General features: G+C 50.3%; 7 non-coding genes across 7 annotated transcripts; all 7 read left to right on the top strand.

Annotated features, from left to right (window-relative positions):
* The first annotated feature begins 827 nt into the window (after positions 1-827).
* On the top strand, positions 828-899 carry TRNAA-UGC. Its single transcript has one exon. It is a non-coding gene; the product is annotated as a tRNA-Ala (tRNA).
* Positions 900-13,675: 12,776 nt separating this feature from the next.
* TRNAK-CUU lies at positions 13,676-13,748 on the top strand. Its single transcript has one exon. It is a non-coding gene; the product is annotated as a tRNA-Lys (tRNA).
* Positions 13,749-14,400: 652 nt separating this feature from the next.
* On the top strand, positions 14,401-14,472 carry TRNAE-UUC. Its single transcript has one exon. It is a non-coding gene; the product is annotated as a tRNA-Glu (tRNA).
* Positions 14,473-18,403: 3,931 nt separating this feature from the next.
* On the top strand, positions 18,404-18,512 carry TRNAL-CAA. Its single transcript has 2 exons — positions 18,404-18,441; positions 18,467-18,512. It is a non-coding gene; the product is annotated as a tRNA-Leu (tRNA).
* Positions 18,513-19,999: 1,487 nt separating this feature from the next.
* Positions 20,000-20,072, top strand: TRNAK-CUU. The gene has a single exon. It is a non-coding gene; the product is annotated as a tRNA-Lys (tRNA).
* Positions 20,073-20,727: 655 nt separating this feature from the next.
* On the top strand, positions 20,728-20,799 carry TRNAE-UUC. The gene has a single exon. It is a non-coding gene; the product is annotated as a tRNA-Glu (tRNA).
* Positions 20,800-24,731: 3,932 nt separating this feature from the next.
* On the top strand, positions 24,732-24,840 carry TRNAL-CAA. The gene is made up of 2 exons: positions 24,732-24,769; positions 24,795-24,840. It is a non-coding gene; the product is annotated as a tRNA-Leu (tRNA).
* The last annotated feature ends 1,762 nt before the right edge of the window (positions 24,841-26,602 follow it).

Below are 26,602 nucleotides of genomic sequence, written 5' to 3' on the forward strand. Positions count from 1 at the left end.
CCTGCCTCTCTTTCATACAGAAGCACAATTTTCCTTGCAGAGACACAGGAACAGCAAAATCTTTCTCTGTCCCTTGTGCAAAGCAGGGGGCCAAATTCCATGGAAACAATGGACAAGCAGGGGGCTCTGGGCACATCCAGCCCTGGCCGTGAGATGTTCCCTCCCCTCTTTCTTTATGCCCCTGTTGTTATTTCATGGATTGTCTGGGATGGGGGAAAGCTGATTTCACTCCAGGTGGAGGGGAAAAAGGACCCTGAAAATCTCAGGACCCAACCCCCGCTACCAGGATCACCGAGGTGCTGGGGATTTGAGTAGGAAAGAGACTGTGTGAATTGTCAAGGTGGAGAATGAATAACAGTCTACAACTAGATCCACCTCATTAACCACTGACACAGGCTAATCCTGCTGCCGATAGAAGGGAAACTGGGAGCGATTCTTTGCTGCTCAGCCATGGAAACAGTGACCCAATTGCACCGCAGTGAATGTGCTGGGGAAAGCTGGACTTCACAGGCAGGTGGAAACACCTGGAGCTCCCCACCCCACTGCTACCACCAGGGTCAGGTGCTGAGAGACTCACAGTGCCCCTCCCCTCCCATTACCTTCCAGCAGGGGGTGGCAGCACCCCCCACCCAATGCAGGGGATAGGGCACCCACTCTCTCTGCCCCACACATCGAATCTGGCCCTGCTGCAAAGTGACCCCTAAGAACCAGCAGCCTCAAGTACCGCAGGTTTGCCCTCAGAGCAGGGAATGTGTCCCCCATGCTGCTCTTAGGCCACTGGATGCTCTGGAAATAGGATAGCTCTGAGTGTAACCTCCAACCCATCTGGGGATGTAGCTCAGTGGTAGAGCACATGCTTTGCACGTATGAGGCCCTGGGTTCAATCCCCAGCATCTCCAAGCTCTTTTTTTCACCCTAATGCTTTGCTCATGCCCAGCTGGCATGTGGCCCAGCAGTCTCCCTGCAGGAGTTTTAATCCTGCGGAGTGAGGGGCAAGTGCCAATTGCATGGAAGGTCTGGGGCAGTTTCTGCTCCTAAGTCACCTCAGTACATGTAAGATTCCCACCCGCTGTGCTGCTTGGGACAAGGGTAGATGAGAAGGGCGAATCCTCCAGCACTGGAGGGAAAGGTCCCATCTGCACAGACTGAGAGGCCAGGAAACAGAGGGGCAGTCAGTGCTCAGGGAGGAGAGAGGTCAGTGATTTACACCCACCAGGGGACACTCTCTTTCTGAGGCGAGTGCAGCTTGCTTGGGATGGTGCTGACGATGGATAGAAAAAAGGCTGGAGTCAATGACTGATGAGACCACAGAAGGGGAAGGGGAATGGCAGCCCCACAGAAGGTCCTGGGTGCTCAGATGCCCCAGTTATTGCACCCTGGCCTGTCACAGAGAGAGAAAAGACCCAGCGGGACCCAGCCCCCTACACTGATCCCATGGACAAGAACCTGGCTGGGAGTGGGGTGAAGGTTCCCGCTGGGCAAAGGGGAGCTGAAATCCCTCAGTGTCCTGGAATTTAAGCAATGGAAGCTTCAAACCCTGCAGGGGTGTGGGCTGAGGTGCATCAGCAGAAGGTTGGGCTGGACGGGGCGGCAGGTTTGTATAATTTTTGGTGGTGCCCAGAATGGGACCAAGTCCTGCCCCACCCCACCCCACCCCCACACAGGGCCAGCTTTAGGCCGATTCTCCCGATTCCCCTGAATTGGGCCCCACCCCTAAGAGGGCCCCGTGCCCAAGCCCTGGTACTGCATACTGGCAAGAGCTGGTGCGCTGTACCAGGGTGGCCCGGCTTCCCCAGGGGGCAATTTAAAGGGCCTGGGGCTCCCAGCAGGGGCTGGGATAGGGCTGGGGTAGGGCTGTGGGGCGCTGGGGGCTATTTAAAAAGTCCAGGGTTCCCATTGCTTCTACCGCCCCGGCCCTTTAAATAGCCCCCAGAGCCCCGCTGCTTCCCCAGGGCTCCCACAGCTATTTAAAGGGCCGGGGCAGTGGAAACGGGAGCCCTGGGCCATTTAAATAGCCCCCAAGCCCCGGGCTGCTGCTGCTACCCCAGTGCTGAGGGAGGGAGGAGGGGGCACTTACCGTACAGGGTGGGCTGTACCCTCTGTACCTGCACCCCCTGCCTGCAGCCAGCCCCTGCTGCACCCCCTGCCCTGCCTCCAGCCCCTCACCCCCTGCCCTGCCTGCCCCAGCCCCTGCCTCCAGCCAGCCCCACACCCCCTGCCTGCAGCCAGCCCATCTCCAGCCAGCTCTCCACCCCCTGCCCTGCCTGCACCAGCCCCTGCCCACAGCCAGCCTCACACCCCCTGCCTGCACCAGCCCATCTCAAGCCAGCCCTGCACCCCCTGCCCTGCCTCCAGCCCTTCACCCCCTGCCCTGCCTGCCCCAGCCCCTGCCTCCAGCCAGCCCCACACCCCCTGCCTGCAGCCAGCCCATCTCCAGCCAGCTCTGCACCTCCTGCTCACAGCCAGTCCCTGCTGCACACCCTGCCTGCACCAGCCCCGCACCCCCTGCAGCCAGCCCTGCACCCCATGCCCTGTCTCCAGCCAACCCCTGTCGTACCCCCTGCGGCCCTGCCTGAAGCCAGCCAGCTCCCCACACCCCCCTGCCCGCACCAGCCCTACACCACCAGCCCCGCACCTCCTGCCCTGTCTCCAGCCAACCCCTGCTGCACCACCCTGCCTGAAGCCAGCCAGTCCCGCACACCCCATCTCCAGCCCTGACAATGCCTGCCGCATGCCCCTGCGGCCCTGCCTGAAGCCAGTCAGCCAGCCCCACACACCCCTGCCTGCACCAGCCCTACACCACCGGCCTCGCACCCCCTGCCCTGTCTCCAGCCAACCCCTGCTGCACCCCCCTGCCTGAAGCCAGCCAGTCCCACACACCCCATCTCCAGCCAGCCCCGCACCCCTTGCCCTGCCTGCAGCCAGACCCTACTTCCAGTCAGCCCCTGCCCTGCCTCCAGCCAGCCCCATGTCCACTGGTGCCCTGCAGTTCCCAGGGCAGTAACCCTGCACACCTGCTTCAATGAGGGGGGCAGGGAGCAGCTGGAACCCACACATGTGCACACCGTAGGGTGACCAGACAGCAAGTGTGAAAAATCGGGACGGGGGTGGGGGTTATTAGGATCCTATATAAGAAAAAGTCCCAAAAATTGGGACTGTCCCTATAAAATCAGGACATCTGGTCACCCTAGCACAGCCCCAGGGAGTGGCAGGGACCCACACATGTAAAACGGAATTCGTTTCTGGTTCAGGCCCATCTTTTTAAAAAAGAACTTTAGGTAGGGTTAACATACACCCGTATTTTCCTGGACATGTCAGGCTTTTTGGTGCTTAAATCACTGTCTGGGAGGAATTTTAAAAATTTAAAAATTCCTCCTGGGAAAATACGGATGCATGGTAACGCTATTGGTACAAAAAATACGTACTGTGACACATCCCTTAAATGAGAACTTTTTATAGGGAACCGGTTCCTAAGAAATGAAAGTCTTATAAATTTTTAGTTATCCCTGCCGGGGCCCCACCGAAAATGACTGCCCAGAGTTCGAGAACTGTCCCTGTTCTCATTGGACAGATGGGGAGAAGCCTGAAGTACAAAGAAGGGAAGTGACCTTCCCAAGGGCCTACACAGCAAGGTGGTGACAGAGCCAGAAAGAGAAGCCAACAGTCCTGACTCCTGTTCTAATGGACAAAAAAAAAACCAGAGAAAAGGATAGAGCCCAGGAATCGAGATGGTGGGGAAATTTCATTGAAACCATTTCTGTCAGAAAATCCCCTTCAGACTAAACCAGTTTGTTTCTCAAAATCAAAACAAGTGAGATGAAAGTTCTTTGCAAAAATATTTTGTTGCAAAACAAAAGCATCTCCTGTTTGTCACAGTGTGTTAAATTGTCTCGTCGCACACAAAGAGGAGACACTTAGATCTCAAACATTAGATAAGATGCTTCAGTCTGAGCTAAGTAATTGCTGCTCTTAACAATTTCAAAATAAAAAAATACAAATCAAATAGACTATTTCAGCTATTCTATTATGTCATAATCTGCTCTGAGTAAACGTGATAGGACACCGCATATTATGCACTACTCCTAGTGACACTCTCCAATGGATCCCCACCCACCGTGAGGTAGGTAGGAGCGGATCATTATTATCCCTACTTGAAAGAGGAAGAAGCTAAGGCTGAGAAAGGAGAATTGACTTGTCTTAGGTCACACAGCCAGCCAGTGGCAGAGTTGGGAATAGGACCCAAGAGCCCTGATTTTCAAACTAACCATCGGATCTTGAATTTCAGACACTGAATGACCTGAATAAAGTGCTCTCAGATGAGCTCCAGACCAACAACAGTGCACAATAAATATTCAGCAAGTATTTGAGGAGAACTGCAATGTTAGAGAGAATCATGAACTGCTCAGAGACCATTAATGCAGCGAAGCAGCAAAATTCATCAAACATATGACTGGTTATGACTTATTTCCTTGGGCTTAAAAGAGAACAACAAGGACCTGAGTCTCCTCCCTGTCAATAACCCCCTGCTCAGCCAATCAGGGTAGAGACTGAGGACGGCAGGCTGAGGGTTCTCGCCCAAAGGATGGCCAAGGTCACTGGTGGGGATCACTGCCCAAGCACTATTTCAGCCCCACATTTTTGGGTGGACCTCCCAGAGTGGGAGCTGCAGAGCATTCCCCTGAGACACATACGCACACCCCTCCTGGTGTTGGGAGGGGAACAGGAGAAAGGACAAAAGAAGCAAGAGACAAAGAGAAAGGAGGGAGGGATGGATGGATGGAGGAAAAGGTGAAACAGAAAGGACAAACCCTAATGACCCCAGTGATTCTAAGGGACAAAATCCCAGGTGCGGAATAAAATTCTGTCTCTTTAAGTTCGTGTTTTCCATGCCTAGAATTCAACTGTCACCAGATGGATCAGACTGAACAGGTTTCAAACCTCGAGGAGGCTTCAACCTTCTAAACAGGGATGGCTGTTTTCTAGTAAAATCAGGAAAAGGGAAGGAGTAAACTCGAAAAAGCTTCCTCCTGGTGCTCACGTCCGTGAAGCCGAATACTCTCTCAGTCCTCAAAGAGAGACCTGGAGAAGGGGACTTGCTGAAGCAAAGCCACAGGGGTCTCTGAGGTTTCCCTGGCCCCTCACCCCCGTCCTGCCTGGCTGATGTCAGCATCTCTCTGTGAGGTCACCACCTCCCCACCACCTTTGACCAATAGCCTGAGGTCCTGCAAAAAGCCTTTGTGATGTCACTGCCACACCCATCCCTTGCTGTGCCAATGTCCTGCCCCTGCACATGCACTTTGGAGGTTTGAGCTACTCCCTGTGGATCACCCCACTCAAGGAGCGTTTGTTCTAGGAAGCAAGCCGGCTAGACAGGAAAACATTGGAAACAGTTCCCAATGCTACACTCAGTTTTTCAGAAATTAGTCGACTATATGGCCAGAAGAGACCATTAGAGCATCTAATCTGACCCCCTGCATATCACAGGCCTCCTGTATGACACCAGAGCTACTTTTGGGGCAAACACATTCCAGAAAGGCATCTAGTCTTCATTAAATGACATCAGGAGATGGAGAATCCACTACTTTCCTTGGTAGCTTGTTCCTGTGGTGAATCATCCTTGCTGTTGAATATTTGTGTCTTATTTCTAATATGAATTTGTTTCTTTTCACCTTCCAGCCACAAGCTCTTGTTATGCCTTTCTCTCCTCAATTAAAAAGCCTTTTAATACCCAATCTTTTGTCTCCATTAAGGCCCTTCAACACTTCAATGAAGTCACCTTTCAATCTTCTTTTGATAAGCTAAACAGGTTGAGCTCGTTCAATAGCTCACTAGACGGCATTTTTCTCCAGCCCTGAGAACACTTTGTGGCTCTTTGGTCATCAGACTCCTGAACTGCAGCTGGATGTGGTTCTTCTTCTTCTGCACAACATAGCTCCCGGAGAAGAGGGATCTGCAAATGTACATTCGTATGATACCTTTGTTTAACTGATGAAAACATAAACTATACACTTAGAGGATTGGATCTGATTTCAGCTGATGGACAGCTTTGCTAGGTTTTTGTGCATTTGGACAGCAAAATGTTGAGTGTTTACATTGTTATCAAGCACTCCTGTATAGAGGAGCCCCTGAACAGAATGGGGAATGGAAATGAAAATGTTTAACTTTTTAAAAAAAAAGAAAGAAGGTTATAAGACAACACGGGAGTTTGAACTGAGGACTATTTGAACTGCAGTTAAGCACTCTAACACTGAGCAATATCCCCAATGACAACAGGAATATGGAATCATGATGTCCAGCACTTTGAAGGACAGACCCTGCTTCATCGAGCTCCTTTGCCATTCCCAGACCACAGGTGGTTTTAAAAATGGGGTTTGATTAAACTTCTTAAATGTGGTAAACACCACAGCTTGCACACCCACCGATATAGCTTCTCCCACTGACATAGCTGCCACCTCTTGGGAAGCGGATTAACTGCACCCCCAGGAAAACTCTCTGCCATCAGCCTAGAGCAGTGGTTCTCAAACTGTGGGGCAAGACCCCAAAGTGGGTCATAACCCTGTTTTAATGGGGTCGCCAGGGCTGGCATTAGACTTGTTGGTGCCTGGGGCTGAAACCAAAAGTCTGAGCCCCACCACCCAGGGCTGAATCCCTCAAGCTCTGGTTTTGCCCTCCCCTAACTGGGGCAGGGCTCAGGCTTTGTCTCCTCTGCCTGTGCTCAGTGTAGAGGGGCTTGGTCCCTCTTTCCAGGGTCAGGTAGTAAGTTGGGTTTTTTTTGGTAGAAAGGGGTTGCAATGAAAGGAAGTTTGAGAAACCCTGGCATAGAGCCTCTGAATATGTCTAGACTTGGCTCCCTGGGGCAGATCAGACACTGAAAGTGCAGCCATGGAGACACCACACACCAGCCTTGCCCAGCAGGCAAGAATCCAACCTCCACAGAAAGACGCCCATTGCTTTCTAACCCAACTCCCTAAGCCCTCAGCCACCACCACTTAACAAAGGGGCTTTTCTACACGATGGTTCTGGTCTCACTGAAGGGTCATTTCCAATTGTTTGCTCAGACCAGCATTAGGGAAAATGGTGCCCTGGGCAAAGCTTGTACTTTGGCACTTCCCCATTGCCCCTGGACGATCCCCACTCCCCCTTTACCGCTAGCTCCTGCACTCCCAACCCTTGTGCCTCCTTCACCCCTAACTCCTGCCCCCTCCTGTGCCCCCTTTGCCCTTAACTCCCTGGGCCACCAGCCATTGCCCCTCTCCTGCAGCCCCTTCACATGGCTCCAGTGCTGGGGGCCACGCACTTGTTCTCCCTTTCCCTGGGCTTTGGCATCACTAGCCCCTGCTTAGCGAGTAGGGTTCAGTGGTCCCCAAAATGTGGGGCATGACTCTTAGGGGGACACAGAGGAACATTCATGGAGTCAATGAAATCAATTGAGCTTCTTCAGTTTCTCGCTGCAGATATTTCCCTTGTTTTTAAAGGCAAAAATCCTGATCTTTCCAATGGGAGCTGCTGCTTCAATGTTCAGTTTGGGGAGGGATTTGGCTGCACTCAGAGATCTGCCCGCGGGTTACAATCTGCGATCCGAAGGGCCAAACGCAAACAGCGTTTAGATGGGACCGTTAGTGCCGCCCCCGTGCGGCCAAAGTTCAGAACTGACCAGCAGAGTTTACAGCTGGAGCCTGGGATGCTCCTGAACGAACTGGGCACGAAGCCTCTCGCGTGGGATCCTCGCTGTGCAGCAGGAGGCGGAGGGAAGCTGATTGTCAGGGTTCAGGGCAGCTCCCTGCCAGGCTGAGCCGGTGTCTGTGCTAAGCTCGGCATCAATCAGGTGATTCTGGGAAGTTCGGGGTCCCCGGGCTCCCACAGGAGGGTGAAGCAGGTCACCCCTGGAGCAGGTTAAAGCTGCAGGTTGACAGTGGGGCTGCTGCCCCTGTGAACAGCTGCTGTAGCACCGCCTGGGCAGGACAGAGAGAGCCAGTTATAACCCCCCCCAGCCTGTATCGGGGGATGGGAGCACTCACACCCTGGGGACCCACCCACCAGAGATCTACTGGGGGGAGAGTGGCACCCACACACCCAGGATGTTGTAGGGGGGGACAAGGGCATCCACACTCCGGGATCCTCTGCAGAGGGACGGACACCCACACAGCCAGGATTCTGTATGGGGGGGGAGAGGTACCCGGACACCTGGGCGGGGAAAGGGGGCACCGAAACATCCGGGATCTTACCTAGCAGGACAGCGGCGCCTGCAGCTCGACATGAGATGGGGGCGGGGGGAGCAGAAGCATTTCCCAGTTCCAGGCTGTCCCCATCTGTCCAAGGCACAGAGCTCACAAGCAGAGTTTAAAGCTCCAGCTGCCAGGCTAAGAAACAAGCCAGGCTCCATGGCTGGTACCTGTGATCCCAGCTCCTGGGGAGACTGAGGCCAGTGGATCGCTTGAGCTCAGGAGTTCTAGGCTGCAGGGGGCTGTGCTGATCAGGTGTCTGCACTAAGTTCAGCATCAATATGGTGATCCTGGGGGAGCTTGGGGTCTCCAGGTTGCCTAAGGAGGGGTGAACCGGCCCAGGTTGGAAACAGAGCAGGTCAAATCTCCTGTGCTGATCAGTAGTGGGATCGCACCTGTGAATAGCCCCTGCAGTGTAGCCTGGGCAAGACAGTGAGACACAGTCTCTTTTTAGACACACACACACCCCGCAGAGCCTGGAAGGGGGGATGGGAGCACCGACACGATGGGGAGTCTGACTTGGGGGGAGGGATGCCCCCCTGCAACACGGATCTTGAAAAGGGGAACAGAGACACCCACAGATCTCTGTTTAGCCTCATTGCCAGGGCGGCTTCAGGAAGTGCGGGGCCCAATTTGAACAGTTTCGATGGGGCCCCGGCAGGGATGACTAAAACAAAAAAACACTTAAAAAAAACCCCTTTCATTTCTTCCATGTATTATTTACTTTCCATGACTATATAAATAATAACAAAATTATCTATTACATACATTGCATCATATATTAATTAGCTGATTTGCACTTTCATATCAGGAAAATAATTTGTTTTGATAGTTGTACAACTGATTTTCTTCACTAATGTTTATTTTATTAAAATTTATAAAACATTTCCTTATTAATATAAAATTGCCCCCTTCTTCCCCCCCCCCAGCGCCGCCCGGCCCCGTGGAAACAAACCCTCCTTCCCCAGCTCCGCCCCATCGAAACAAGGTTCGGGGGTGGGGGCAGGAAGAAACGGCACATGGGGTGACCAGATCACAGCAGTAAAATAGGACCTGCCCCTTCCCTGCTGGGCCCCACCATCACACCCCTCCTCACCCCCTAGCCCCCCACTGGCTTGCTGCGTCCCTCCTAGTCAGTCCCCACCCACCACTCGCCTCCTTTCACCTTCTCCCTCGCCTGCCAGAAACCCCCATGCCCACCCATAGGCGACAGGTTTGTATAATTTTTGGTGGGGCCCAAAATGGTGGTGCCCCCCCGCTCCCGCCCTGTAAGCTGATATAAAATGAAGCTACAACGCGTCAGTGCCACAAGATTACAAGGGTCAATTAAAAGTGGAAAGTCAGAAGCGGCACTTGCCTACTTCAATATACAGTATTATATTTTGTTGCACCTGTTGTGACAAAGTGGGAATGTTCTTAATGTTTTCTCTGAATACTGTGTGGGTGCCTCAGTTTCCCCTGCAAGATGCCAACTGAAGGTGTTGGGGACAAAGAGATCAGGTGGCCTCCTTGTCCAGAAGAGACACAGAGGCCAGAGGAGGGAGTGTCAGTTTGGAGCTGGCTGAGGAAATGGGGAGAGACCCAGAACTTGGTTCTGGGCTCCCCACCCCACAAGATGGGCCTGACTGAGGGGTTCTGTTTTCTGTACCAACAAGCTCTGTTTAAACTGTGTTCCCGTCATCTAATAAACCTTCTGTTTTACTGTCTGGCTGAGAGTCACGTCTGACTGTGGAGTTGGGGGTGCAGGGACCTCTGGTTGCCCCAGGACCTGCCTGGGCAGACTCGCTGCGTAAGGCGCACAGTGTGGAAGGGCTGAATGCTTCGAGGTCAGACCCAGGAAGGTGTAAGCTTCCTGCACTGGAGACAGTCTGCTCCGATAGAGAAAGCTCCCCCAGAGTCCTGACTGGCTTTGTATGGAGTTGTTCCAAAGCATCCCAGCATCCCCTTCCACACCGTGCGCTTCCCGGAAGTCTGCACAGGCACTGACACTCCCTCCTCTGGCCTTTGTCTCTTTTCCAGGCATTAGGAGGCCACCCGATCTCTCTGTTCTCCAACACCTTCAGTTGGCACCTTGCAGGAGAGCGGCCCAGGCCATCAGTATCCAGGAGACAGGGTTTCAGCCATTCTCTGTGCAGACGGCATCACACTAGCACTCTAGGGCTCTACAACAATCACACCCCCTTATCCCACCATCTAGATCCTTGAGAAATGCACAGGGGAAACTGAGGCACCCACACTGTATTCAGAGAAAACATTAAGAACAGCCCCACTTTGTAACACCTGTATACAACTAGTTATACACTTTAAAGGGGTGTAAAATAGTCAAGTATTGTGCTAAACAAAATGATGCTCCAAACTGACCACCAAATTTAAGTTGCATGTTTTTCCCCTCAGGTGTGGGCTCTGGGGTTGGGCTGGGGATGAGGGGTTCACAGTGCAGGAGGGTGCTCAGGGCTGGGGGTGCAGGGACTGGGGTGGGGCAGGGCTGGGGATAAGGAACTTGGGATGCAGACAGGCTGCCCCAGGGCTAGGGCCAGAGAGGACCCCCCTCCCTGTTACCGGCAGCCGCAAGCTCCAGAGGAGGGACCCATCGTCCCCACCTCCCGCAGCACACTCACTCTGCGCCACAGTCACTGCACATGCTCCTAGGGACTCTCTCAGGTCCAGAAAGCCCACTCGCCTTCCCTGTGGTGGGTACCGGGTGTCACGGAGTCCCTGGGCGATGCTCTGGAACTGCTCCCCACCAAGCCAGGCAGGACTTTGGGGAGCCTCCTCTCCCTCGGAGCAGACTTTTTCTGGGCAAGAAGCTCACACAGCTTCACCTTCCTGGGTCTCTCCTTGGAGCATTCAGCATCCTCTGCCCCTCTGTGCGCTTCCCACAGCGAGCCCGCCCAGGTGGGGTCCTGGGGAAGCCAGAGGGTCCTGCCCCCCCACTTTGCAGTCAGACGTGACTCTCAGCCAGCCAGTAACACAGAGATTTATTCGATGACAGGAACAGGGTGTAAAACAGAGCTTGTAGGTACAGTGAACCGGACCCCTAGGCCGGGTCCATTCTGGGGGCAGTGAGCCAGACCCCCCTTGTCTGCACTTCACGCCTGGTCCCCAGCCAGCTCCAGACTCCCAACCCCCCTCCAGCCCCCACTCCTCTCTGCTCACCTGATCTCTTTGTCTCCAACACCTTCAGCTGGCACCTTTGCAGGGGAGGGGCTCAGGCCATCAGTTGCCTGGAGACAGGGTTTCGGCCATTCTCTGTGCAGACACCATCACACTGGCCCTCTAGGGCTTTACAACAATCACACCCCCTTATCCCACCATCTAGAGCCTTAAGAAATGCATTTGGGGAAACTGAGGCACACAGACAGTATTCAGAGAAAACATTAAGCACATTCCCACTTCGTAACACCTGTATACGACCAGTTACATACTTTGAAGGGGTGTAAAATAGTCAAGTATCGTGCTAAACAAAATGATACTCCAAACTGACCACCAAATTTAAGTTGCATGTTTTTCCCCTCAGGTGAGGGTTCTGGGGTGGGGCTGGGGATGAGAGGTTCACAGTGCAGGAGTGTGCTCGGTGCTGGGAGTGCAGGCTGTGGGGTGGGGCAGGGCTGAGGATGAGGAACTTGGGGTGCAGACAGGCTGCCCCAGGGCTAGGGCCAGAGAGGACTCCCCATCACCACCACTGGCAGCAGCAAGCTCCAGGGGAGGGACCCCTCCTCCTCTGCCCCTCTGCCCCCACAGCACACTCACTCTGCACCACAGTCACTGCACATGCTCGTAGGGCCCCTCTCAGGTCCAGAAAGCTCACTCACCTCCTCTATGATGGGTACTGGATGGGGGGGGGTTGCCATCACAGGTGGCCTTCCATGTTGCTGCCCCTCACCATAACTTCACTGTGGATGGGGAATGGGGCTGCCCCTTCCCCAGCATGGGGCAGGGGCAGGGGCGGGGGCGGAATCATAGGGTCAAACACTCACAGAAGCCCCAGCAGCTGCTAAGGTGAGTGAAGTCCGTCTCCTGGCCGGAAGTCCCCTTCGTGTCTCCTCCAGGTAGCGGGAGAGGAGGGCTGCCAAAAATGGCAGGGTCCCCTCCCTCCTGAGGTGCTACAGCAGCTAGCACTGCTCTTATGCTGTAGCCCTTAGGCGGCGGCAGCAGCAGCAGCAAGGGAGAGAGACGCGCACTGCGCACTCTTTACGTTCAGGCAGGGAAGCTCCGGGGTGGAGGGGGGGAAGATGCCATTTCTGGGGGATTGTTCCCAAGCTGCAATACTTTGTGTTCAAACATCTACCAGCTTCCTTGGTGAAAAATAACACCAGGTTTCTTTGCAATATACAAGAAAGAAGGAGTTCTTCTTCGAGTGATTGCTCATATGCATTCCAGTTAGGTATGCGCACGCCGTGTGCACGTTCGTCGGAAGATTTTTACCCAAGCAACACTCGGTGGGTCAGATGGGTGCCCCCTGGAGTGGCGCCGCTATAGCGCCAGATATATACCACTGCTGACCCACCCGCCCCTCAGTTCCTTCTTACTGCCCGTGTCGGTCGTTGGAACAGTGGAGCGCGGCTTAGCTGACCTCCACTTCCCTAGCTACTCGTAGTTTCTCTCGTTAATTCTTGTATATATAGTTCAGATTTATATAGTTGTAGTTAACTTTATTCATTTGTAGTATAGTTAGTGTATATAGTTCATACTATATATATGAATGGGTCACAACCTTAGCCCAACCGAAGGCACTGAAACAAACTCAAATGATGCTTCAGCTTCCTCCCTCAGCATCACAAGACCAACACAAAGAAAACTCCCGAGGAACGGGGCTCTGAGCATTGCCAGGTTGTGAGTTCCGTGCCCTCAGGAAGCAGCCAAAATGCTCGAACCCCCACCCGCTTCTCTTGGACCGCTGGCAACATGGTGTTTGCACAGGAGCCGCAAGCCCGTCTTTCCTGTCTTTGTCTATCCCGGCCCCTTCCCCCCAAATGCTTTCATCGGACGCTGGAGGGACCTAAGGACCTGCAGGTTCCCGCACCCACCTCCTAAAGCAAACAGTCCTTCCCTTCTCTGACATTCCTGGAGCCGCACATCCTTGGAAGAGTTTTACCCCAGGGGGTTCTGATTCCCTGCGAAAAGATGTGTCTGGCGGCCGGCGGGGAACTGTCTTCTCTGCCCCCTCTTTGGGCGCTGAGAAGCTTTTTCTGAGAAACAGCACCTCCTCCTGGTGGGAGAATCCTAAATTCCACCCTCCCACCCAGGTTTCTCTGAGCAGCTGCTAGATGAACCCCACTTCTCTGGTCTAGACACCAGCATCTAACTAGCCTTGGAACGGGCCCTGTTTGCTAGCTGGAGAGCGAAGGAACCAGGAAAGAAGGCAAATGTCAGGAAACGAATCTCAGCACGCAAAGAAACTTCCTTCGCTCTTCTTTTGCACTGTCTGTGCCTTTGCTACGCCTTGAGGCCTAGCCCGACTAGCTCAGTCGGTAGAGCCTGAGACTCTTAATCTCAGGGTCATGGGTTCAAGCCCCACGTTGGGCGTTTCATCTTGCACTCTTCGACATCACTCTCTCCCTTAGAGTCTCAGAGCATAACGGAATCCACTCTTTGTCCTCTCAACCAGCTGAGGCGGTCTCGGACCTTTAGTACATCATGAAGACAAGACACATTGACAATTCCATGGTCCTAAGAGAGTTGAGTCTCTTCTAGCCCAGGCAAGAGAGGGAAAAATAACCTTTCAGAAGCTGATTGCCCCCCTCCCCCTGAGCAGCCATCTAGAGCTTCTCTACTTATTTCTATATCTTCGCCAGCGCTCAGTAGTTGAGATAACTGCTTCTTTCTCAAATCCTCCACCAGCCCTCTTCATTGGGATGGAGATTGCTTAAGGCTGACGATTCCACCACATCTTATTCATCCCTCATACATTTCTGTAAGCCCATGGAGAGTAAAACAAGATAGCAACAAAACTGTTGTTTTTTTAAAAAAAAGACATGGCCTCAATGTATAACAATACTGGAAATTGTTTTAATATGTTTTCTGTTTCTTTTTCATATCAGTGCTAAAAATAGGAAGGGAACCGTAAGGAAACGAAGAGCTCAGAGCTTGTGTTAACCTCCTTTGAAGACGAACGAATGGCCTCAGTTGGACAGAAAGTAGGCCTAGAAAGTTATGCCCAACCCCCCCAAATGTCATCTCCCTGGTGGTCTAGTGGTTAGGATTTGGCGCTTTCACCGCCACGGCCCGGGTTCGATTCCCGGTCAGGGAGTTACCCTCTTCAACCAAAGTCTACCTTGCCTTCCTCGCTTGGAGTTCAACCAGAAGAATGCAACTTCCTGGCCTCCTTCAGAATGCTTGGAAACTCTTTGGAGGCCATGGGGAAAGCAAAGCTTCCACCTACTACAATATGGCTATCTGCCCCTTAAAGCCCAGCCTCTGCACCCTTTTACACAAATACACTTACTTGTGCAAACAATTTAGTTTTTCCTTCTTACCGAGCCTAACCTAAATTAGAACAACATTGCACTTTGACCCAAGATCTTTTTCTTTTCTTTTCACTTTTCTTGGTGAAACCAAACCAAACCAAACAATCATTTTGGGTCCACCAAAATATTTCACTAAATATAATATTCATCCAAAAACCTTTCACCCAGCGCTATATACAAGTCTTTGGAAGTAACACCCCGGAGAAAGATCATTAAGCTTTTCCATTCCTAAGATCTAGCCGCTGAAGGCTTCTGAGCATGGGCTATGGGCCTTTCACCTCTAGGCCAGTGGTTACCCTCTTGCTCAGGTGGCTACTGATGAAAGGCAACGTGGTTTAGTGGCAGATCCATTTCAGCCTCCCTCTTCCAATGTCTACAGGAGGGTGTTTGTTTCGCATTGCATCTAAGAATCAAATCAATTCTCTTGAAACCTCAACCTGGAATCAAGGTGATTGTAGGTCAAGGAAGGAAGGTTTTGTTCATCCTGTTCTAGTAAATGCTCAAAGTTGCGATGCTTCTTGGAGCTTCCAGACACATTGGCCAGAATTTTCAGAAGGTCTCACACCCACCGCTAGGGCCAGATTTGCAGAAGAACTAGGCTCCCAGTTAGGCACTAAAATCTTTAGCCAGATTGTCAAAAAGGCTCAACCTATTTTTCCAAAAGATGAGTTATTTTGGAAAAAAAGCTTGTAAAGATTGTGGGTGCTGGTTACTTGTCTATGTGGCCCACACTGCTGGAGTTGGAGGTTCACCATTGTTTTCTCAGAATGCGGTGTCCGTAGTCTGCCTCAGTTCTGGTGTCCATCTTTTATTCTCCTAATAAATTAGCAGGGAGACTAAAACAACATCGGACTCACAGGGCTCCCGGAAACCTGCCGATTTGGCTCACGGTGAAGGTGTATACAAATCATCTGTGCTGTAGAAGGGCTCTGGGAGTTGAAAGAGTTGTGAATTTAACCCTCTAGGTTTCGGGCCTAATCTGAAACTGTTTCAAAACCAATTCCTTAAATAGACCATAGTTTGAAGCATCAGCAATAGGCATCTTACTGAATATATCCAGAGCTTTCCCAGCCAATTTGGCAACCAAAGTTGTCATCTTCCCTTTCCCGAATAAGCACTTTGTCTGTCCTCCGGGCAACATGCTTAAAAATCACTACCAGTGTCTCAAAGCAATCAGCTGTGCACATATCCTGCTCGACTACGCCACTGTGATGGGTTTGGTCACAGAGATCCCCTTGGGACTGAAATTACTTCTGAGCCCGTTTTCCCTGCCAGCTTGGGACTCCAGAACCCTGCCTTGTTGAGCCAGACACCCTAGCCTGCTGCAACACAGACCCAGGCTCTGGGCCACACCCCCAAAGCTGCAGACTTTAACTCAAAACAGCTCAGCACCTGTCTCCAGCACCCAGCTCCCAGTGGGATCCAAAACCCCAAATAAATCCCTTGTACTCTCTATAAAGCTTATACAGGGTAAATTCCTAAATTCTTCACCCTCTAGATCACTGATAGAGAGAGATGCACAGCTGTTTGCTCCCCCAGGGATTAATCACTTCCTCTGGGTTTATTAATAAACAAAAGTCATTTTTATTAAGGTTAAAAAGTAGGAGTTAAGTGATTTCAAGTAATAACAGACAGAACAAAGGAAGTCACCAAGCAAACTAAAACAAAACACGCAAGCCTAAGCCTAATACATTAAGAAACTGATTCCAGGGAATAGCTCACCCTCAGAGGTGTTCCAATCAGCTTCTTTCAAAGACTAGACTCCTGCCTAGTCTGGGCCCAATCCTTTCCCCTGCTTCGGTCTTTGTTACTTCCAGCAGACATCTTAGGTTTTCTCATGACTGGCAGGGGTTTTCTCATGACTGGCAGCCCCTTTGTCCTGCTTCACCCCCTTTTATAGCTTTGGCATAAGGCGGGAATCTTTTGTCTCTCCGGGTCCTCACCCTTCCTTCTAAACGGAAAAATACCAGATTTAAGATGGATTCCACTATCGTGGTCTCTGTAAGACCCCTACTTTCCATTCTTCCTGGGTTGGCCCACACGTACACAGGAAGGTTTGCAGGTCAATAAACCATTTACAACCAATTGTCAATGGGAGCCGTCAAGGTTTTAAACCGCCATTAGTGGCCCACGCTTTGCACAATTACAATAGGACCTCAGAGTTAGACTTCATATTTCCAGCTTCAGAGACAAGAATGAGACATGCATACAAATAGGAGGCATATATTCAGTAGGTTAGAACCTTTGTTATGATACCTTACAAGAGACCTTTTGCATCAAGCATATTCCACTTACATCATACTCACACTTATAAGCATCTTTTCATAAAACGTATGGAGTGCAACGTCACCGGGTGCCCTACCTACCCTGCTTTCGCTGCTTCCTGATGGCACAGAATTGACAACAAAAGAGCCAGGCTAGGAGGCTTCTAAAACCGAGAGAGCTGTTCTATCGCGTCCACATCCTCTCAGGAGGTGACAAACCCCCTCTCTCCGTTTCCATCCCCCAAATCCTATCAGCTCAATGAGTTTTGTCCCTGGAAGAGCCTCGAGGGAGGCAGAAGAAGCGGAGAGGATTGCGTTGGGGGTAAATAAAACAGAGACGAGTTGTTCCTCTTGGGATTTTGGTGTGTTTCCCTGGTGATCCTGACGGAGGAACGGGAAGCATAATTCCATTTTTTTCAATGCCTCGGTTTGGGTTCAGCTGGTGAACTCTCTGCTCTTGTTCTCACAGGGGAATGGAGACTGGACCGGTTTCCCAATTTGGACAGAAAGTGGCTTGCCAAAGCCGAGGAGAGCCTGCTTCCTGCCTGCACCGAGTTGACAAACTGGGGAAGCCAAAGCTGAGAGACCCCGTAGACGAAGTCAGAGTGCTATCCGCTCACATGGAGGGGGAGCACAAGCCCTCCCTGGGTTTCTCTGCCCAAATTATAATCAGTTGAGTGATTTTCCTGGACGAGCCTCTAGGTAGGCAGAAGAAGAAGTGAAGAGGGTTGCGATGGGGTAAATGAAAGCCGAGGACTCTTCCTCTTGAGATGTCTTTGTCTTGCTCTTGTGATTCTGATGGATGAACCTAAAGCGTCATTTGAGCGTGTTTCAGTGCTTTTCCTCGGGCTCAGGTTGTGATGCTGAGCACAGGGGTTCCTTCACTCTCTCTGCTTGGACCCTCTGTAATGGGGAACGGACCAGCTTTCGAAAGAGCCTAGTGGAGCTGAACGAAAACAGCAATAAACATCCAGGTTCACCCTAGATTAATCTTTTGTCCCCAATTTTCTTGGGGAAACAAAACAAAAACATGGTTTTCTTAAGAACTCAACACCCATTCAGGCTCCAAACTCTTTTGCAAGATTTCCAGAAGGGCTCAACACCCTGAGTGCTGAGCTAGTTTGGGAAAAAAACCCAAACAAGGCCGGTACCAATTGTGAGTGCTGGCTGCTTGACTCTGTGGCCCACCGTGCGGGAGTTTGAGGTTCTCATTAAGCTAAGTGTCTCTATTCTGCCTCTGTCCTAGTGTCCATCTAATAAGTGAGGGGGGAGATTAGAACACCTCAGAAGGCACAGGGTTGTAGGAAACCTGAAACTTTAGATGAGGGTGATGGTGTCTAAAAACCAGATGTGATGTAGGTGTTGAACGAGAGATGCTGTCTTGGTCTCCTTGAGCGGCTCATACAATATTGAAGAAAAGGAGGGTTGAGAGAGCTGCTTTTGTCCCAGCGTCAGGATGGCCGAGTGGTCTAAGGCGCCAGACTCAAGGCTCTGTCTTTCCCACAACTGGGGCTTCTGGTCTCCTGCAGGAGGCGTGGGTTCAAATCCCACTCCTGACACAACCTCTTGATTCCACCTCAAGAGGTGGCCTGGTTTCAATTGCCCTTGTAACATATTGGAAGAGCCCTCGTTTAGGAGCTTTCTTAGAGTAGCGGCAAGAGAAGTTAGAGGGAATCGTAAATACCTTCGGAATCCATGCGCTCAAGGCACCTAGTTGGGTAAATTCCAGTTTATTCCCCACCAGAAAGTTGGCATTGCTTGATCTTGGGCAGGTATGGATGTCAAACATATACAGGTGGAGGAAGAAGGGAGCAGTACAGTAGACACTGATAAAGGGAAGGTAAGACTCTTAGTCTCAGGGTTTGGGCTTGAGCCCTAAACTGGGTGCTCTACGTACTCTGGTTTGGCTGCTTCATGAGGGCACAGAATTGACAACATAGGGAGCAGAGACAGGAGGCAGCTACAACCAAGAGCCCTGTTAGATTGTGTCAACATCCTATCAGGAGGTCTCAAAGCCTCTCTCTCCGTTTGTATCTCAGAAATTCTATCCGCTCCAGGATCTTTCTCCATCAAAGAGCCGCTAGGTAGGCAGAAGAAGAGGTGGAGAGGGTTGCGATGGAGGTAACTAAAGCAGAGAAGAATTGTTCCTCTTGGGATTTTTTGTGTTTCTCTTGTGATCCTGACGGAGGAACCGGAAGCATCATTTGATTTTTTTCTGGCTACTTTCTGTCCAACAGATTAAGTTGGTCCATTGTCCATTCCCCTCAGGGGTTAAGAGCTGGAACCCCTGTGCTCAGGGTCACAACCTTAGCCCAACCGAAGGCACTGAAACAAACTCAAATGATGCTTCAGCTTCCTCCCTCAGCATCACAAGACCAACACAAAGAAAGCTCCCGAGGAACGGGGCTCTGAGCATTGCCAGGTTGTGAGTTCCGTGCCCTCAGGAAGCAGCCAAAATGCTCGAAACCCCCACCCGCTTCTCTTGGACCGCTGGCAACATGGTGTTTGCACAGGAGCCGCAAGCCCGTCTTTCCTGTCTTTGTCTATCCTGGCCCCTTCCCCCCAAATGCTTTCATCGGACGCTGCAGGGACCTAAGGACCTGCAGGTTCCCGCACCCACCTCCTAAAGCAAACAGTCCTTCCCTTCTCTGACATTCCTGGAGCCGCACATCCTTGGAGGAGTTTTACCCCAGGGGGTTCTGATTCCCTGCGAAAAGATGTGTCTGGCGGCCGGCGGGGAACTGTCTTCTCTGCCCCCTCTTTGGGCGCTGAGAAGCTTTTTCTGAGCAACAGCACCTCCTCCTGGTGGGAGAATCCTAAATTCCACCCTCCCACCCAGGTTTCTCTGAGCAGCTGCTAGATGAACCCCACTTCTCTGGTCTAGACACCAGCATCTAACTAGCCTTGGAACGGGCCCTGTTTGCTAGCTGGAGAGCGAAGGAACCAGGAAAGAAGGCAAATGTCAGGAAACGAATCTCAGCACGCAAAGAAACTTCCTTCGCTCTTCTTTTGCACTGTCTGTGCCTTTGTGAGCCCTTGATGCCTAGCCCGACTAGCTCAGTCGGTAGAGCATGAGACTCTTAATCTCAGGGTCGTGGGTTCGAGCCCCACGTTGGGCGTTTGATCTTGCACTCTTCGACATCACTCTCTCCCTTTGAGTCTCAGAGCATAACGGAATCCACTCTTTGTCCTCTCAACCAGCTGAGGCGGTCTCGGACCTTTAGTACATCATGAAGACAAGACACATTGACAATTCCATGGTCCTAAGAGAGTTGAGTCTCTTCTAGCCCAGGCAAGAGAGGGAAAAAATTAACCTTTCAGAAGCTGATTGCCCCCCCACCCCCTGAGCAGCCATGTAGAGCTTCTCTACTTATTTCTATATCTTCGCCAGCGCTCAGTAGTTGAGATAACTGCTTCTTTCTCAAATCCTCCACCAGCCCTCTTCATTGGGATGGAGATTGCTTAAGGCTGACGATTCCACCACATCTTATTCATCCCTCGTACATTTCTGTAAGCCCATGGAGAGTAAAACAAGATAGCAATAAAACTGTTTTTTTTTAAAAAAAAAAGACGTGGCCTCAATGTATAACAATACTGGAAATTGTTTTAATATGTTTTCTGTGTCTTTTTCATATCAGTGCTAAAAATAGGAAGGGAACCGTAAGGAAACGAAGAACTCAGAGCTTGTGTTAACCTCCTTTGAAGACGAACGAATGGCCTCAGTTGGACAGAAAGTAGGCCTAGAAAGTTATGCCCAACCCCCCAAATGTCATCTCCCTGGTGGTCTAGTGGTTAGGATTTGGCGCTTTCACCGCCACGGCCCGGGTTCGATTCCCGGTCAGGGAGTTACCCTCTTCAACAAAAGTCTACCTTGCCTTCCTCACTTTGGAGTTCAAGCGGAAGAATGCAACTTCCTGGCCTCCTTCAGAATGCTTGGAAACTCTTTGGAGGCCATGGGGAAAGCAAAGCTTCCACCTACTACAATATGGCTATCTGCCCCTTAAAGCCCAGCCTCTGCACCCTTTTACACAAATACACTTACTTGTGCAAACAATTTAGTTCTTCCTTCTTACCGAGCCTAACCTAAATTAGAACAACATTGCACTTTGACCCAAGATCTTTTTCTTTTCTTTTCACTTTTCTTGGTGAAACCAAACCAAACCAAACAATCATTTTGGGTCCACCAAAATATTTCACTAAATATAATATTCATCCAAAAACCTTTCACCCAGCGCTATATACAAGTCTTTGGAAGTAACACCCCGGAGAAAGATCATTAAGCTTTTCCATTCCTAAGATCTATCCGCTGAAGGCTTCTGAGCATGGGCTATGGGCCTTTCACCTCTAGGCCAGTGGTTACCCTCTTGCTCAGGTGGCTACTGATGAAAGGCAACGTGGTTTAGTGGCAGATCCATTTCAGCCTCCCTCTTCCAATGTCTACAGGAGGGTGTTTGTTTCGCATTGCATCTAAGAATCAAATCAATTCTCTTGAAACCTCAACCTGGAATCAAGGTGATTGTAGGTCAAGGAAGGAAGGTTTTGTTCATCCTGTTCTAGTAAATGCTCAAAGTTGCGATGCTTCTTGGAGCTTCCAGACACATTGGCCAGAATTTTCAGAAGGTCTCACACCCACCGCTAGCGCCAGATTTGCAGAAGAACTAGGCTCCCAGTTAGGCACTAAAATCTTTAGCCAGATTGTCAAAAAGGCTCAACCTATTTTTCCAAAAGATGAGTTATTTTGGAAAAAAAGCTTGTAAAGATTGTGGGTGCTGGTTACTTGTCTATGTGGCCCACACTGCTGGAGTTGGAGGTTCACCATTGTTTTCTCAGAATGCGGTGTCCGTAGTCTGCCTCAGTTCCGGTGTCCATCTTTTATTCTCCTAATAAATTAGCAGGGAGACTAAAACAACATCGGACTCACAGGGATCCCGGAAACCTGCCGATTTGGCTCACGGTGAAGGTGTATACAAATCATCTGTGCTGTAGAAGGGCTCTGGGAGTTGAAAGAGTTGTGAATTTAACCCTCTAGGTTTCGGGCCTAATCTGAAACTGTTTCAAAACCAATTCCTTAAATAGACCATAGTTTGAAGCATCAGCAATAGGCATCTTACTGAATATATCCAGAGCTTTCCCAGCCAATTTGGCAACCAAAGTTGTCATCTTCCCTTTCCCGAATAAGCACTTTGTCTGTCCTCCGGGCAACATGCTTAAAAATCACTACCAGTGTCTCAAAGCAATCAGCTGTGCACATATCCTGCTCGACTACGCCACTGTGATGGGTTTGGTCCCAGAGATCCCCTTGGGACTGAAATTACTTCTGAGCCCGTTTTCCCTGCCAGCTTGGGACTCCAGAACCCTGCCTTGTTGAGCCAGACACCCTAGCCTGCTGCAACACAGACCCAGGCTCTGGGCCACACCCCCAAAGCCGCAGACTTTAACTCAAAACAGCTCAGCACCTGTCTCCAGCACCCAGCTCCCAGTGGGATCCAAAACCCCAAATAAATCCCTTGTACTCTCTATAAAGCTTATACAGGGTAAATTCCTAAATTCTTCACCCTCTAGATCACTGATAGAGAGAGATGCACAGCTGTTTGCTCCCCCAGGGATTAATCACTTCCTCTGGGTTTATTAATAAACAAAAGTCATTTTTATTAAGGTTAAAAAGTAGGAGTTAAGTGATTTCAAGTAATAACAGACAGAACAAAGGAAGTCACCAAGCAAACTAAAACAAAACACGCAAGCCTAAGCCTAATACATTAAGAAACTGATTCCAGGGAATAGCTCACCCTCAGAGGTGTTCCAATCAGCTTCTTTCAAAGACTAGACTCCTGCCTAGTCTGGGCCCAATCCTTTCCCCTGCTTCGGTCTTTGTTACTTCCAGCAGACATCTTAGGTTTTCTCATGACTGGCAGGGGTTTTCTCATGACTGGCAGCCCCTTTGTCCTGCTTCACCCCCTTTTATAGCTTTGGCATAAGGCGGGAATCTTTTGTCTCTCCGGGTCCTCACCCTTCCTTCTAAACGGAAAAATACCAGATTTAAGATGGATTCCACTATCGTGGTCTCTGTAAGACCCCTACTTTCCATTCTTCCTGGGTTGGCCCACACGTACACAGGAAGGTTTGCAGGTCAATAAACCATTTACAACCAATTGTCAATGGGAGCCGTCAAGGTTTTAAACCGCCATTAGTGGCCCACGCTTTGCACAATTACAATAGGACCTCAGAGTTAGACTTCATATTTCCAGCTTCAGAGACAAGAATGAGACATGCATACAAATAGGAGGCATATATTCAGTAGGTTAGAACCTTTGTTATGATACCTTACAAGAGACCTTTTGCATCAAGCATATTCCACTTACATCATACTCACACTTATAAGCATCTTTTCATAAAACGTATGGAGTGCAACGTCACCGGGTGCCCTACCTACCCTGCTTTCGCTGCTTCCTGATGGCACAGAATTGACAACAAAAGAGCCAGGCTAGGAGGCTTCTAAAACCGAGAGAGCTGTTCTATCGCGTCCACATCCTCTCAGGAGGTGACAAACCCCCTCTCTCCGTTTCCATCCCCCAAATCCTATCAGCTCAATGAGTTTTGTCCCTGGAAGAGCCTCGAGGGAGGCAGAAGAAGCGGAGAGGATTGCGTTGGGGGTAAATAAAACAGAGACGAGTTGTTCCTCTTGGGATTTTGGTGTGTTTCCCTGGTGATCCTGACGGAGGAACGGGAAGCATAATTCCATTTTTTTCAATGCCTCGGTTTGGGTTCAGCTGGTGAACTCTCTGCTCTTGTTCTCACAGGGGAATGGAGACTGGACCGGTTTCCCAATTTGGACAGAAAGTGGCTTGCCAAAGCCGAGGAGAGCCTGCTTCCTGCCTGCACCGAGTTGACAAACTGGGGAAGCCAAAGCTGAGAGACCCCGTAGACGAAGTCAGAGTGCTATCCGCTCACATGGAGGGGGAGCACAAGCCCTCCCTGGGTTTCTCTGCCCAAATTATAATCAGTTGAGTGATTTTCCTGGACGAGCCTCTAGGTAGGCAGAAGAAGAAGTGAAGAGGGTTGCGATGGGGTAAATGAAAGCCGAGGACTCTTCCTCTTGAGATGTCTTTGTCTTGCTCTTGTGATTCTGATGGATGAACCTAAAGCGTCATTTGAGCGTGTTTCAGTGCTTTTCCTCGGGCTCAGGTTGTGATGCTGAGCACAGGGGTTCCTTCACTCTCTCTGCTTGGACCCTCTGTAATGGGGAACGGACCAGCTTTCGAAAGAGCCTAGTGGAGCTGAACGAAAACAGCAATAAACATCCAGGTTCACCCTAGATTAATCTTTTGTCCCCAATTTTCTTGGGGAAACAAAACAAAAACATGGTTTTCTTAAGAACTCAACACCCATTCAGGCTCCAAACTCTTTTGCAAGATTTCCAGAAGGGCTCAACACCCTGAGTGCTGAGCTAGTTTGGGAAAAAAACCCAAACAAGGCCGGTACCAATTGTGAGTGCTGGCTGCTTGACTCTGTGGCCCACCGTGCGGGAGTTTGAGGTTCTCATTAAGCTAAGTGTCTCTATTCTGCCTCTGTCCTAGTGTCCATCTAATAAGTGAGGGGGGAGATTAGAACACCTCAGAAGGCACAGGGTTGTAGGAAACCTGAAACTTTAGATGAGGGTGATGGTGTCTAAAAACCAGATGTGATGTAGGTGTTGAACGAGAGATGCTGTCTTGGTCTCCTTGAGCGGCTCATACAATATTGAAGAAAAGGAGGGTTGAGAGAGCTGCTTTTGTCCCAGCGTCAGGATGGCCGAGTGGTCTAAGGCGCCAGACTCAAGGCTCTGTCTTTCCCACAACTGGGGCTTCTGGTCTCCTGCAGGAGGCGTGGGTTCAAATCCCACTCCTGACACAACCTCTTGATTCCACCTCAAGAGGTGGCCTGGTTTCAATTGCCCTTGTAACATATTGGAAGAGCCCTCGTTTAGGAGCTTTCTTAGAGTAGCGGCAAGAGAAGTTAGAGGGAATCGTAAATACCTTCGGAATCCATGCGCTCAAGGCACCTAGTTGGGTATGTGGAGGCCAAGAATTAATTAATAAAGGTTTGAAGGCATCTTAATGTATGTTAGCTAATTAGCAGAAGTTAAGATGTGACCCTGTATCTGGTGCAGAGTGAATTGTGTGAAGAGTCGTTACGACCTTGTGAATTGCAGTCTTGTTTTCTGTTCTAGTATTGCAGACAAATAAGATAACGAATAGGCTTATGTATAAACAAATGCAAATGTTTACTTTTACTGTCTCCAGGTTTGCTAGCCACTGTCTGTTAAGAAGGTATAAAAATTGTTATGATTGTTTACTAATTGAGAGAGATCCGTCCAGGACAAGGGGCAACCCAGTTCCTGACACTCTCTCCCTCTTGTGTTCACTAGAGAAATAATAAAGTATCTGTTTTTGCTGCACCCAAACAAAAAGCGAGTACTGAGTTTTTCTTCGACAATTTGGGGGCTCGTCCGGGATGGCAACGCCCACGGACACACAGACGGCTGCTACAGATCGTTCCCCTTCGAACCCCATGGCGCCACAATAGAGGTAAGAGACCTTTTGAAATCTCTATTGGGGTATCGGAGGAGGACTGTCTGTGGGGGACGTCTGTTTCTGCTGGGCTCACGCCATCTGAACTTATTGACTGTGCAGCAGGATCAAATGCAGAGTGGTATTGGGGAGAGGCCCCAATAAGGTTAGTTTATAGCAGTACTGGGAACTGCTGAGTTGGCCAACAGGTAATGCATAAGGTAATGCATTAGAATGCACCGGTGCTGAGGGGTTTTTACCGCCTCAAGAGGGGTTGTCATACCGCCTCATGGTATTGGTCCGGACCAGGTAACGATGCATCTTGGATAAAAAAAAAAATTTTTTTAAAGAGAAAAAATTTTTTAAAAAGAGATAAAAAGGTTAAAAAAGGGTTAAAAAGAGGAAAAGAGGCCTTGGTGTGTGTGTGTGTGTATACCTGTGTGAGTGTTCGTTACTGGAAGATGCCCAGATTGCCCTGTGAAGCGATTGCTAATGATCAGGAGTAGTCTAATGCAAGCCCAGTAACTAGTGGATCTTTAGGAGATCCGACCCACGGTGGGCTGACTCAGCTTGGCATAGTCCGGCGAGGAAGCTGCCTGGGTCTAGGAGTGTGTGAACCCATCTTCCCTCCCTTTCCCTTCTGTGTGGGCTACTGACAATCTGATCGTCTCCCTGGAAGCAATTAGAGTACGCGGCTTTATCTCCCAGAGACTAGCCGACGCTCTTTGCTGAAAGGAGCTGTACGAGGGTCGTAGTCTTTCTTGTGAGTCTCTCCTGTACGTGAGTGCCCTGTAGGGAGGGATCCTTAGATTCTGGTCTGCTAGCGCGGACAGGGACCCCCTCAGTTGGTGTGACTGGAAAATGGGGGGGGAACAGTCTAAACTTTCCACTTTACCCCCTAAGGGTACCCCAGCATATTACATGTACGTACATTATGGTCCTAAAACCTGCAGGTATTTAAATGATTGGAATCTGTACACGCGTGAAAATTCATTTAAACAATGCCCATTAGAAGGTGCCTTTGAGTTAGATAAACTTACATACCTCAGGGAAACCCTTAAATCACACGCCTCTGCTGCGCAGTGCGAGCACTTTCTGTCTTG

Source organism: Mauremys mutica, unplaced genomic scaffold (genome assembly GCF_020497125.1).
Source record: "Mauremys mutica isolate MM-2020 ecotype Southern unplaced genomic scaffold, ASM2049712v1 001569F_np12_obj, whole genome shotgun sequence".
Classification (NCBI taxonomy): Eukaryota; Metazoa; Chordata; order Testudines; family Geoemydidae; genus Mauremys; species Mauremys mutica.